At 44.6% G+C, this 14,109-nt stretch overlaps 1 protein-coding gene across 3 annotated transcripts in view; it reads right to left on the bottom strand.

Annotated features, from left to right (window-relative positions):
* Nucleotides 1-300: 300 nt before the first annotated feature.
* PTPRU (protein tyrosine phosphatase receptor type U) overlaps nucleotides 301-14,109 on the bottom strand; it is a 704,694-nt gene continuing 690,885 nt past the window's right edge. For all 3 annotated transcript variants that reach the window (XM_050932286.1, XM_050932285.1, XM_050932288.1), the window contains one exon: nucleotides 301-437. The gene's annotated coding sequence lies outside the window, so the exon portion shown is untranslated. The remainder of the gene's footprint in view (nucleotides 438-14,109) is intronic.

Here is a 14,109-nt window from a genome sequence, read left to right as displayed (position 1 = left end):
TGAATCTAAGCATTTAGGCAGTTCTGAGAAGCTCAGTGATGGTAGGTTTTATAAGCAGGGAAGGGCGGGGGCTTCCTTTCATTCCCTTTCCTTGTCGTGGGCCTGTGAAGTTCCAGATTTTGGCAGGGACTGTGACTGAACATTACATGACTAGCATGAGCCAAATTGATGTTGTGATATTTCCCACCTGACCAGTGGCAGATTTAGAGTTCATAGAATCATAAAATATCAGGGCTGGAAGGGACCTCAGGAGGTATCTAGTCCAAGCCCCTGCTCAAACAGGACCAATCCCCAGCTAAATCATCCCAGCCAGGGCTTTGTCAAGCCTGACCTTAAAAACCTCTAAGGAAGGAGATTCCACCACCTCCCTAGGGAACCCATTCCAGTGCTTCACCACCCTCCTAGTGAAAAAGGTTTTCCTAATATCCAACCTAAACCTCCCCACTGCAACCATTACTCTTTGTTCTGTCATCTGGTACCACTCAGAATAGTCTAGAGCCATCCTCTTTGGAACTCCTATTCAGGTAGTTGAAAGCAGGTATCAAACCACCCCTCATTCTTTTCTTCTGCAGACTAAACAATCCCAGTTCCCTCAGCCTCTCCTCATAAATCATGTGCTCAGAGCAAAGCAGGGGTGGAGTACCCCATGGGGAAAAGAAAACCTCAACCCCTATGTACAGAGGTCGAGCAATCCGCCCCAGCTAGAACTTCCTAAGCAGAAACAGACCCTGAGATCTCCTTCTCTTTACATATCTATTGGTAGTAATTTGTAACCTGCTCACTGATTTGAAATTTTAAATGCATAAAAGAAATATTTTCTTAAGCAAGCTGTTTTCAAGTCAAGAAGAGATGGATGCTGCATCCTGAGCTAAAATCCAGCATGACATCGCTGAGCAGGTACAAAGATATTAATGTCTTTGCATTAAGGTGCATGGTAAATATGATTTCAGCAATATTATATGGACCAACTGGCTATTAAGCTAGAGGCTAAATTTGTTTTTTTATGTTGCAATAAATCTTGCTTTTCTAGGAAGCCTGGGCAAATATTAAATCAGGCCACTTTTTTCCCCTCCATTATTGATTAGGGGCATTATATATCAAATAACCGCAAGGAGACCGTGCTATAACTTTGATTGATTGCCCATATATTTCTGGCACTAATTTTGTGACAAGTGCATGCTTTGCTACCCATCCTTGTCTGTGCTTTATATCATGGGCCTTCTCCCCCATCTGATTCATAGATTACAAGATGGGAACAGTTTGACGGATGAGGTCTTTCTAGGTGACCTTCTGCCCAAGAAGTCAGACATGCTGCTGCATAGGGTAGATAACAAGTATTCCCTGCCCTGAACCAAAACACTCCTCTTTGCACAAACCTGCCTGCAAGAAAACAAAAGGAAAGAGAAGGAGAGAAAAAGATTAAGAATCTGCATGGCCTTAAGAAAAAATGTTCTGGTGAGTTATTCCACAGATGACCATTAGAGGGCTTCTTGCATCTTCCTCTGAAGCAGCTGTTACTGGTCACTGCCAGAGAGAGGAGACTGGGCTAGATGGGTCATCATGGGTCAAGTCAGATTTGAGGCAAAGAGAAATACAAGTAAAAGAAGCTGTTAAGCCTGAAGGCAGTGAAGATCAAGGTCTTCAAAAGTGACATGTTGAGCCTATCTCTAGGGGATGAAGAGAACCCTTGATTTCTCGCAAAGGTGCCAATAGCAATTGTGGTTTGACATTATGTCTACTCAGCCAGTACACTGAAGCCACCATGACTTTCTGATGCTGGATTTGTGGGGGCCTGGAGCCAGAAGTCTCCAAACCTCGTTGCCAGTCCCCAAAGGCACCTGTCAAAGATTTCGTTGCCCTGTGTCCATGACTCCTTGCCATCCTATTTCTTTCTCCAAGAGGGAACCAAAATTTTCCTATAAATGTGTCACAGGCCAATGCGGAGGGCAGGCAGACCTCCAACGGGAAAATCATTTCTCTCTGTGGGTAATTTTGCCTCTGCTGTAGTTAAGTAATGGAGTGAAATGCTATTATAAATGTAACATAATTCAATATAGTCTCACGGTAGATTTCACTTTGGTGGGATGAATTTATCCCAGCTGGATTTCAAAGGCCATTCATTGCCTGCTTCTAGCAAATCAAATCAGCTCTAGATAATAATAATTTCAACAAATCTGCTTATCTGGTCTAAACGTTTGGATCAAGAGGTTTGCAGCTAAGGGAATCAAAGCCATTGTTATAAAACATAAGCCAAGATTGTGTGAAACAAAAAGTAAGTGAAAGGCACATGTTTGCTCAGTCATCAGAATTGCATTTCCATTAGAGATCAGGTGTTTATTACTTAAAGATGCTGTCATAGTTCACATTGCCACAGGTCAAGCAGCACAGGACTGGCACTCGAAAAAGTGGTTGGGGTGGGGAACCGGCATCAGACTTCTGTGGTTCATTCAAAATTCTGCCACTGATTTACCGTGAAAATGTGAACCGTTTAACCTCTGCACTTCAGTTTCCACCTCTGAAGACAACATTGTTGTTCACAGTGGTACTGAACGGCATAAAATTGGAGTGTGTAAAACAGCGTGAGGTTATTGGATGAACATCATGAGGGTCATCCGTAAAAAAAAATATAAACACAATATGTCTGGGATAGCCGGTATATTTGATCCTGGATCAGTGCAGAGGACTGGATTAGATGACCCTCCAAGATCCCTTACATTTCACTGATCCTGGGAAAGTGCCCGTATGCATGCAGGTGAGGCAAGGATATGCTCTGAATTCAGAACAAAGGAGAGAGAAGAAGGAACTGGGAGATAGCAGCGGGGCCATTGGAGCTGGGGCAATGTAGGTGATGATGTGCATTGGCCTGATAAACCCAGGGTTGTGAGCTCAATCCTTGAGGGGCCATTTGGGAATTGGTCCTGCTTTGAGCAGGGGGTTGGACTAGATGATCTCTTGAGGTCCCTTCCAACCCTAAAATTCTATGATTCTATGCACAAAGAAAATACATAGGGACAGATTCATGCCATTGATAAAAAGGAATGAATATAGTCCCCAGTTAATTCTCTGGGAATGAATTCAGTTTATAAAGTATCATGACTGAGCTGTGATGCTGAGAAGAGGTCAGCTTCTCAGTGGTATACGTGGGTGTATTTCCACTGAAGTTAATGTCAGCTGACCATCTGGCCCAACATCTGTATTTGTCTTGGTCCCTGAGAAAATTGGACAAGGTGGATATCAGTTTATTATCCAGATGTCCTTTATCAGAGGATTATATCCTGTTCATACAGGAGCGGAGAGGGGCTCACAAGTTCTATTCGTCCTTTATAGCTCCAGTGATTATGACCCTTTCTGTGAACCAACAAATCATGTATATTGCCCAAAACTTTCTGGCTCACACGAGCCAGGCCCTGGCTGGCACTGTCATGAGACAGGCCAGGGATTGAATGGACAATGGAAACCAAATTCCTCTTAGCTCTGGAGACAGATGATTCAGTGCAACTGATGAAACCTATGGAAGATGCTTATGGTGCCACAGACCATGTTTTGCCTGTTCTGTGCATAAAGGACTTCATTTCTTAGGCTTCTAACCTGGCAGTTTCCCCCTGCACTAACTGTACTGTGATTTTTATGTTTTAACGCAAGATGACAACTTTGAAGGATTTGGGTGTATTTCTTGCAACCTGGCCAACTTGTTCTGAGGGTGGTGAAATGTATTCTGCACAGTTCTGTAAGTGGGTACAGCTGGTTGGAAGGTTGGGGATTTTTTTGATTTTGGTTTTCGACAAAATTGATACTTTTTTCTTCAAAACAAAATGTTGTCAAAATCGACACTTTTTTTTTTAAATGTAACCAAGCATTTCAGTAAGAGCATGTAGTGTTCCATTTTGACCTGGTCAGAATGGAAGGCTTAGAGTTTTTCATTTCGAAAGAACATTTGGAGTTGAAATCTAGTTAGTTTTTTATTATAACTGACAATATAATATAAAAGGAAAAAGTTAAAATTGAAATGAAACATTTTTGATTGTATCAAAACAGAACATGTTAGTTGACCCACTGAGACAATCTTGTGGAGAATTCAAAACAGTCCTTACGTGCTGGGGTATAGTGCTGTCCTAAAGTGTGAGCCACCATGCTGGCATGCCATTGCCTGGGTTCGCTGGGAGAGATACAGTTTGCAGAGATATGGTAAGAGGGAACTTGCTGGGCTTTTGCAGGAAAAAGTACATATTTTAGGGACTGCATCCTCTTTCCCCCACCAGTTACCCCATTTCTTTCTCTGCAACATCTCCTGGAAACACTGGAACATACATGGCCATGCCCTACCAGCCATGCAAACCCTATGACAATAACAAAAACTACAAGAAAGCTTCCGGACACACAATCCCCAAACTCCCTTCCTTAACTATCAGGTAGACTCTGCTTCTCTTCTCTATTGCCCCAGAGCACCTGAAAAAATAAACCCTGTAGGTTTGACAGACAAATTTCCTAGGAGAGGGTGCACATATGCCTCAGAACTGCAAAGTGGTAATAGGAATGTTTTAATGAACATGACCCTTTCTGCCAATGTCAGGGTCCATCTCTCCCATCTCATCACTTTAACCTGGCAGGAGGTAAACCACATCTCTCAGTGACTGTTTTGGGCTGCAATCCCCTGTGATCACCTGAGCAGATCTACCTTTAATCCAGCACCTGCAGTCCTGCTCTCCCAGAGACAAAGACAAGGTTAACCAGTGACCTGCCAGCTTTCACATAGGAAAGTATTATTCATTCAGAACAAAAGTATTACAGAGAAAACATATCTGAAGACCAATAAACAGCTTACAGACTGGTCTTAGCCTACCAGGTCTCACCCAGGTCTCATGGAGACCATGACAGATTTCAAAGTCCTTCAGTGCTTCTCACGGAGCCTCTCCCTCTGATCAGTCTTGCAACCATCAGCTCATGGGGAATGTGTGCGAATTCCTCCCTATGTCAGTCTGGATGGTCACTCTTATACTGTTGTCAATTCTTTGTTTGCCAGCCTTTTGAACCAAGTCAAAATAGTCTATGCAGTTTCCCCCAGGAGGTGAGACTTCTCCAATCTTGTTAACTGCCTAGGAATTTGCATTAATTGCCCACCACCAAACCTCCTCCCCAGTGATTTTAATTCCTGTAGGGATAGCTCAGTGGTTTGAGCATTGGCCTGCTAAACTCAGGGTTGTGAGTTCAATCCTTGAGGGGGCCAATTGGGGTAAAAATCTGTCTGGGAATTGGCCCTGCTTTGAGAACGGGTTTGGACTAGATGGCCTCCTGAGGTCCCTGCCAACCTTGATATTCTATGATCCTATAACTCCCTCCCTGGAGCCTACAGGTATCTAGCAAGAAATAAGCTAGGGAGACAGAGTAGAGGGGTTCACTGGATAGGATGAAATCCAGTAAAGACAAATGCAAAGTACTGCACTTTAGAAGGAATAATCAATTGCGCAAATGACTGCCTAGAAAGGAGCAGGGGGTTATAGTGGATCAAAAACTAAATATGAGCTAACAATATAGTGGCCAAAAAAAAAGCAAACATCATTCTGGGCTGTAGTAGGAGAGTTGTAAACAGGATGTGAGAAGTAATTCTTCCCTTCTGCTTAGCATTGATAAGTGTTGTGTCCTGTTCTGGACACCAGACTTCAGAAAAGATGTGGACAAATTGGAGACAGTCCAGAGGAAAGTGACAAAAATAATTAAAGGTCTAGAAAATGTGACTTACAAGGAAAGATTGAAAAAAAATGGGTTTGTTAAATCTGAAGAAGACTGGGGCTGATGACATCATAATCATTTTCAAATATGTGAAAAATTGTTGTAAAGAGGAGGCTGATAAATTGTTCTCCTTATCCACTGAGGACAAGACAAGATGTAATGGGCTTCAATTGCAGCAAGAAAGATTTAGGTTAGACATCAGGAAAAACATCTTAGCTGTCAGAGTAGTTAAACATTGTAACAAATTACCCAGGGAGGCTGTCACTGGAGGCGCTTAAGAAGAGTTTAGACAAACACCTGTCATGGACGGTCTAGATCGGTGGTTCTCAATCTTTCCAGACTACTGTCCCCTTTTCAGGAGTCTGATTTATCTCATGAATCCCAAGTTTCACCTCACTTAATAACTACTTGCTTACAAAATCAAACATACAAATACACAAGTGTGACAGCAGGCTATTACGGAACAATTGCTTGCTGCTTCATTTTTACCATGTATTTATTAAATAAATCGATTTGCAAATAAACATTGGACATATATTTCAGTGTGATACTTGAGCCTGTTTTTCACTTGTGAGCAGGGCCGGCTTTAGGCCAATTCCACCAATTCCCCCGAATCGGGCCCCGTGCCCAGTGAGAATCTCTTCCCTGGCTAGAGGCACCTTTTTAATTTTTACTCACCTGGCTGCGCTCTGGGTCTTTGGTGACACTTCGGCAGTGGGTCCTTCGCTTGTTCTGGGTCTTCAGCAACACTTTGGCGGTGAGTCCGTCAGTGCCACTGGAGACCTGGAGCGAGTGAAGGACCCGGTGCCGAAGACTCGAAGCACTGCCTGGTGAGTACAAGCCCCATGTGTTTTTTACATTGAAACTGTTTGAATTGGGCCCTGCACTTTCTAAAGCAGGCCCTGTTTGTGAGCCTCGTCTGAACCCCGAGCCCTACCACCTGGGGCTGAAGCATGTAACTTAGCTTTGCAGAGTCCCCTGTGGCAGGGGGCCCCAGGCAATTGTCCCGCATGCCACCCCCTAACTTGCAACGCCACTAAACCCGGCCTGGGGGTCACAACCCTAAGGTTGAGAAACACTGATCTAGATGAGTTGAGTACCTCCTGGAAGACCTTTGCGTACCCCCAGGAGAGAACCACTGGTCTAGATAACGCTTACTCCTCAGTGCAGGGGACTGAAGTAAATGACCCAATCCTTTCCAGCCCCACATTTCTATGATTCTATGGCATCCACTGTGTCATTGACGTAATCATTGACTAAAACTATCTCATTGATAAGTGGGACACTCCCTGATTCCTTGAGGATGCTACACCTGCAGTGAGGAATACCCTAGGGTTGTCCTCACATGACTGCAGTGTTGGCTGCTTGGCCACTCCAAGCCTACTGGTCTCTGTGAACATGATGGAACATGGAATGACAGATGGTCTATTATTGATCATTATTTCAGGTACACTGGTCCAATATTATTTACAACTCTAGATACTAACAGTAAGTTGTATAAGTACGGGCATTGCCAGCAGATCGAGGGACGTGATCATTCCCCTTTATTTGGCATTGGTGAGGCCTCATCTCAAGTACTGTGTCCAGTTTTGTGCCCCACACTACAGGAAGGATGTGGAGGAATTGGATAGAGTTCAGCAGAGGGCAACAAGAATTATTGGGGGGCTGGAGTACATGATTTATGAGGAGAGGCTGAGGGAACTGGGATTGTTTAGTCTGCAGAAGAGAAAAGGGGGATTTGATAGCTGCTTTCAACTACCTGAAAGGGGGTTCCAAAGAGGATAGATCTAGACTGTTCTCAGTGGTAGCAGGTGACAGAACAAGAAGTAATGGTCTCAAGTTGCAGTGGGGGAGGTTTAGGTTGTATATTAGGAAACAATATTTCACTAAGAGGGTGGTGAAGCACTGGAAAGGTTACCTAGGGACGTGGTGGAATCCCCTTCCTTAGAGGTTTTTAAGGTCAGGCTTGACAAAGCCCTGGCTGGGATGATTTAGTTGGGGATTGGTCCTGCTTTGAGCAGCCGGTTGGACTAGATACCTCCTGAGGTCCCTTCCAACACTGATACTCTATGATTCTATGATTCTAAAACCTTGGCTCTCACTCTCCTGTGTCACTTGGCAACTTGTCTACACTGCATATTGCTTCAGTAGCATTCATGTAAACAAATTAAGGGAGGAGAAACCTAACATGCAGCTTACGACTAATTCCCCTCCACCCACTGAATCACTGAGGGCCTTTCAAACTGTTCAAAGCCAAATTACACTCCAGTGAACAGGATTTAATTTGCATCTGCCAACTTCAGAAGGGGGATTTACCGAGACAGGGCATTTGCATTGCATAAAAAGAGTTGATCTCTAATTTAACTAATGTCATGTTTTGAGTTTCCATGGTGATACCTGGGAAGACAAAATCTTCAACCCCCAGCAGGTGGCTGGCCACAGAAGGAGGGGTGCCTGTCTTTTGAAAGCTATTTCCTGTACGGTGCAGTAGCAAGTTCAAAGAACAAATCATAGAATATCTGGATTGGAAGGGACCTCAGGAGGGATCTAGTCCAACCCCCTGCTCAGAGAAGGACCAATCCCAAGGCAGGTTTTTACCCCAGTTCCCTAAATAGTCCCCCTCAAGGACTGAACTCACAATCCCGGGTTTAGCAGGCCAATGTTCATACCACTGAGCAATCCCTCCTCCTTCTGTGTCTGACTTTAGAGTGTTGAGCTGGAAGCAAGAAATTCCAGGCTGACTTCCCTATTGGTGTAAATCAGTGTTGGTTCACTGTGGTCAACCAAGCGCTACTAATTTACACCCATTGAGGATTTGGTCCTTGGAATAGGAATGGACAAATCTGACTACAGCCCAGAGCCCCATTGAGCAGACCCGGATTTGAATATTGGACAGTTCCAATCAAGGTCTTGAGCATAGGTGCCAGCTCTGAGAAGTGGGTAGAGATGCCAGCACAGGGCCTATGCAGCATAGAAGCCAATCCTCAAAAAAAGGATGTAAGTGGGATATGAAGGGTCTGGCTATACAGCTTGTTGGAGGAGTGAGGGTGAGAGTCCTAGCCTGAGTCGACAACCTCCAGCTAGTGGGGCTTGGGCTAGCACTCTAAAAATAGCTGTGTAGACAGCATTTAGAAGTTGTGGCTGGAGCCTATTGAAGACGGGGCCTTCAGAGCCCAAGTTCAAGGTCAAGCTGCAACTTCAACGGGCTTTCTACACAGCTACTTTTAGAGGGCAAGCACAAGGCTTCCTACCATGGGTCTGTTGATCCAGGCTGGGAAGCTGGCTCCAAAATGCTATGTTGAGATACCAAAGTGATGAATGGACTTTGTGCTGGTATCCTCTGGCAAGGTACTGAGCCCTCTCCTCTCCTATTGAGCACATCTGAAAGGACTTTCCAATGTTGCCAAGTCTCACAATTCAATTGTGAGACTCGTGCTACCTGGTGTTTTTCTGAAAGCTCCAGCTCCTGCCATCATGTTATTAGCTAAGAATCTCACCTTTTGGGGGGCGGGGAGTGAGTAAGCATGTAGCCCCTGTGGTGATGCAGATAAGCTGGAAAATGTGAACCATGAATGGACATGTAGCAAAGTTGATGCCCCAGAGCACCCCCATGTGGCCAGATGTAGTGCTGCAGCAACTTTGCCTCAGTTTCCCCAGTGTTTGACCTACTCTGTCCACTGAAGTGAGCTGGTCCCTCAGCCCCACACCCATTTACAGAGTCCCGCCTCTTCCAGGGCCTCAGAGTCTTTTACCTAAATCCAACAAAAATATGAAAACAATCAAACCTTTGGCCTCATCAAGATCTTCCTCACAACAGTGCCTCAGCCCCCACATCTCAACCCCTGGTCTTGTGCCTCAAACAGCCCCCCTGTCCAGGGCACACTCCTCCCCTCATTCAGGGGCTCCAGTGGGCTGCACAATATTCCTGTCTCCAGTCACCTTCCTAGTCCTCCACCAGCCAGCCTCTCTGCTCTATGTCCATCTTTTAAATGCTCCCTTCAGTTCAGGTGTAACGAGGAGAGTCTACTTGCTCTCCAGACTGCTGGTTAACCTTGTTCAGTCAGGGACAGGGTTTGCGTGCCCCGTCACAGCACAAAAACCGGAAAGCAAACACTAAGATGCCAGAAATTATTGTTTGTTTGTTTGTTTTTAATCTTGTGATTTTTATGCCAATCTCATGATTTTTTTAAGGACCTGATTCATGATTTTTAATATGGAAGGTTGACACCATTCAGCACCCTGAAGAAGAAACTCCCTCATTTGGATATCTTAGTAAATCTTCTCTTTCATCAATTCCTGCCTCAGCCTTTGTTTAAAACCCCAGCAAAATCCAACCTTTTATTTTTAATATTCAAAACCTTGGCTAGGAGCTATCTGGATCTTTAAAGCTACATCATTAATAGAGCAAATAAGCATGCGTATATAGTTCCTTAACAACAGCAATTTACAGTCCATCAAACAGAATTACTCTGAATAATATTTAGAAACAAATTTTGTAGGGCCAGTGATGTAAAATAATCAAACAGTGGAACAAATGTTAGTTTTCAAAGTCCCTGTTGTGCTATATTGGATCTATATATTCTCCTAACTCTTGTTCCATGCAAAGAACATCTCCTCAGGGCAGTTCAAACTGCAAAAGATGTGAATAGTTCTTTACTGGCTGTTCTAAATGTTTGATTATAGGTAACTGTTATGCTTCTCCATAGTGCAACTGATTTTAAGGCCAGAGGCTGCCATCTAGACTCACCTCCTGGCTAACACAGGCTAGAGAATTTCATCCAGCAGCATCGGTGCTGGCGGTGCTGCTACACCCCCTGGCTTGAAGTGGTTTCCATGAGATACAGGCTTTACAGTTTGGTTCAATGGCTTTCGGCACCCTCACTTTACAAATTGTCCCAGCACCTCTGCCTAGCAGCACTGGAATAAAAGACTTAAGGCCTGGCTGACTTGGGCTCGGGCTGTGGGGCTAAACATTGCTGTGCGGACATTTGTGCTCGGGCTTGAGACTGGACTCTGGGACCCCTCCCTCCTCATAGGGTCCCAGCCCCAACATGTACACAGCAATTTTACAGCCCTGCCGGCTGAACCCCATGAGCATGAGTCCGCTGAGCCGGGCCAGCCATCGGTGTTTAATTGCTGTGTAGACATATCCAGTGATTCCTGCATTGATCATGACAACTTGCGTCTGAATTAGAGCAGCAGTTTTAGAAAGATATCCCATCTTGATTAGAGGACTCCAAATGGTGGAGAATTTACCACATCCCTTGTCAGGGATGGCTCTATGTATTTTGCCACCCAAGCATGGCAATCAGGTGGCTTTCGGTGGCACACCTGCAGGAGGTCTGCTGGTAATGCGGATTCGGCAGCATGCCACCTGCAGGCCACCCCCCGTGGCTTGCCTCCCCAGGCACACGCTTGGTGTGTTGGTGCCTGGAGCCGCCCCTGTCCCTTGTGGAACTGCTCCAACTATTAATTGCACTCACTGTTCAAAACATGCAACTTATGTCCATTATGTTGTAGCTGAAGAAGTGAGGTTTTTTACTCACGAAAGTTTATGCTCAAATAAATCTGTTAGTCTTTAAGGTGCCACCGGGCTCCTTGTTGTTTTTGTGGATACTGACTAACATGGCTATTTCCTGATACTTATATCCAGATTTAATTTTTATGAGTTCAGTTCCAACAATTGGATCTTGTCTGCTGGATTAGAGAGCAACCTAGCATCAGATATTTTCTCCCAGTGCAAGTACTCCAGTCTGTCTTGGTAACCACATGCAAACTGCTACACTAGAGTTGACCCATCTAGACTGATATCCTGTCTCAACCATATTCACTGATGGATATTTCAGAGGAAGAGACACGCATCCCATAATGATCATTGGAGTGAGAGAGGAGCTTAGATTGTGTCCTAAAGCATGCAGCTGGACAGCTCTCACGGTCCCGATCTTGTTTCTATGGACGTCAATGTTAAAACTCCCATTGACTTCCATAGGGGCAGTGTCTTATCTATTTAAGTAAAAAATCATAGATATGTAGGACTGGAAGGGACCTCAATATATCACCTAGTCCAGTCCCTGCATTCAAGGCAGGACTACATAATAACTAGATCATTCATGACAGGGGTTTGTCTAACCCATTCTAAAAGAACCCTCCAGTGATGGATATTCCACAACATCCCTAGGCAATCTGTTCCAGTGCCTAACTACCCTGACAGTTAGGAAGTTTTTCCTAATGTTCAACCTAAACCTCCTTTTCTGCTATCTATCTATCTATCTATCTATCTATCTATCTATCTATCTATCTATGTTCTTGTATGAGTGTCCATTATCAGGGATTCTGCCATCACTGCCACTTTCCAAAGATATATCGATCGAACAGCAGAAGACCAATCTGGATTATATAATCGACCATCTCCATGGTCATGTTGTTGCGAGCTGAATGGGGATGAACTGCTCCCTCTGTGAGACGTTCCTTCCTCCTCTCGCAGCCTGAGGAGAGGCTGCCTGGCTTTGTGCTGACACACTATGACTGGGGTAAACTCACCCATCTCCAATGCGGGGTGGTGAAGTGCACAGCAAATGACCACGCCTGTGGACTCCGGACCAGCCTGCGGTGCCCTGAAGATGCTGCACACTTACTGAATGGCTGCTCATCTTGTGCTGGTCCATCAGCAGGGCTTTCCAGACTCCACGCTCCTGACCCTGGGGCTTTTGAATGGCTACAACATATAATTTCTACATCTCTGTTTTATCTCCCTCATTTATATTTTGTATTTTGAACTTTTCCCCTGTCTTTATTGCACCACTTGCACATTCGCCAATAATTACCACGGTATTGGAGTGCCTGTGGCAACTAATCATTTGTTCATTAGCTGTGCTGGGATTCCTACAAGGTCATGGGGTGAGGATAGGTCATGGGGTTAGGAACCATTCTGGACAGAGACAGCGTGAGACCCTGGCCCCACTGAAATCAATGGGAGATTTGCCATTGACTTTAATGGGGCCAGGATTTCACTTATAATCTTCACAGCATCATGCTCCTGTTGTACAGACTATACCAAAAGACTTCAGTCTCCATTTAAGAATCCGACTCCAGATCACTCTGACAGATCTAATTTTAACATAACTTTTTATTTATCCCACCATACAGTGCATCTGGCTCAGCGTACTCACCCAAGTAGACATCTTATTTTACCTCTGTCCCAGGGAATGGATGCACATACTTCAAAATAAGAAAGAAGACTGGTTTTCCCCCTGCTACTCTATCCTGTGCTCATGCCGCAGGGTGTGACATGTTGCGGATCCCAGATAAGGTAAAAGACACACACAACATTAACATCTGGTTTTCATCTCCATATAGAAACAAGTTAATTTCCTAAAGAGAAAAGCATCTAAACAAAATGGCCTTGAGATGGAAACAAAGCTGCTAACTTTTTGCACTAACCGGATATTTGTGAGCAGATTCTGATCTCTGTTGAACTGGTATCAACCTGGAGTAATCCCATTGGCCTAGAGAAGATCAAAGCCTTATTTTTTCTGATGGCTAAAAGTGATCCTCCTTTGGTTCAAGTGACAGAGTTCAGTGTTTCTGAAGGACCTCTCCATGCCACGTTTTAAGTTGGGTAGCTGAGGAGATGCCCATTGTCTTCAATAGGGCTATTTATGGGGTAAAGGCAGGTGGTAACCAGTAACAGGCCAGGCATGTGACTCTATTCCTGTGTAAAGATGGCAGAATTGGACCCACTAAATGTGTGACTACACTGCCCACTCCTTATGATGTTGTGTCGCGTACACAGTACACACACCCCCAGCTTGGGTATAAATAGCAATGTAGATGGAGAGTCCCTACTTAGGTGAGTCAAGCCATGTCTGAACACTGTGAGTATATACCCTACACAGCTCTCAACACACCCAAGCACAGCCTCCCCCATCTATGGTGCTATTTTTAGTAGTTTAGTGTCCCACTAACAGAGGTGTAATGGGAACATGATGATGATGATGTTGATGTCCCACTGCCTGAGCCTTTCCTCGCTGCAGTGAAAGGCTCCAATGGTGGCGAGTTGCCCACTGACATAAGCACTACGCACCATAGCATGGACATAGCCTGCCTTTCACTGCGGCGTGTTGCTACACACACTCAAGCTGTCATGGGATAAGAGGGAAGGTTCTCTCATGTATTGATAACTGGTTAAAATATAGGAAACAAAGGTAGGACTAAATGGTCAGTTTTCAGAATGGAGAGAGGTAAACAGTGGTGTCCCCCAGGGGTCTGTACTCAGATGAGTCCTATTCAACATATTCATAAATGATCTGGAAAAAGGGGTAACCAGTGAGGTGGCAAAATTTGCAAATGATACAAAATTACTCAAGATAGTCAAGTCCCAGG

The sequence above is a fragment of the Gopherus flavomarginatus genome, chromosome 22, assembly GCF_025201925.1.
Source record: "Gopherus flavomarginatus isolate rGopFla2 chromosome 22, rGopFla2.mat.asm, whole genome shotgun sequence".
Classification (NCBI taxonomy): domain Eukaryota; kingdom Metazoa; phylum Chordata; order Testudines; family Testudinidae; genus Gopherus; species Gopherus flavomarginatus.
Note: the sequence above shows the minus strand (reverse complement) of the source record. Positions and strands in the feature narration are given on the sequence as shown.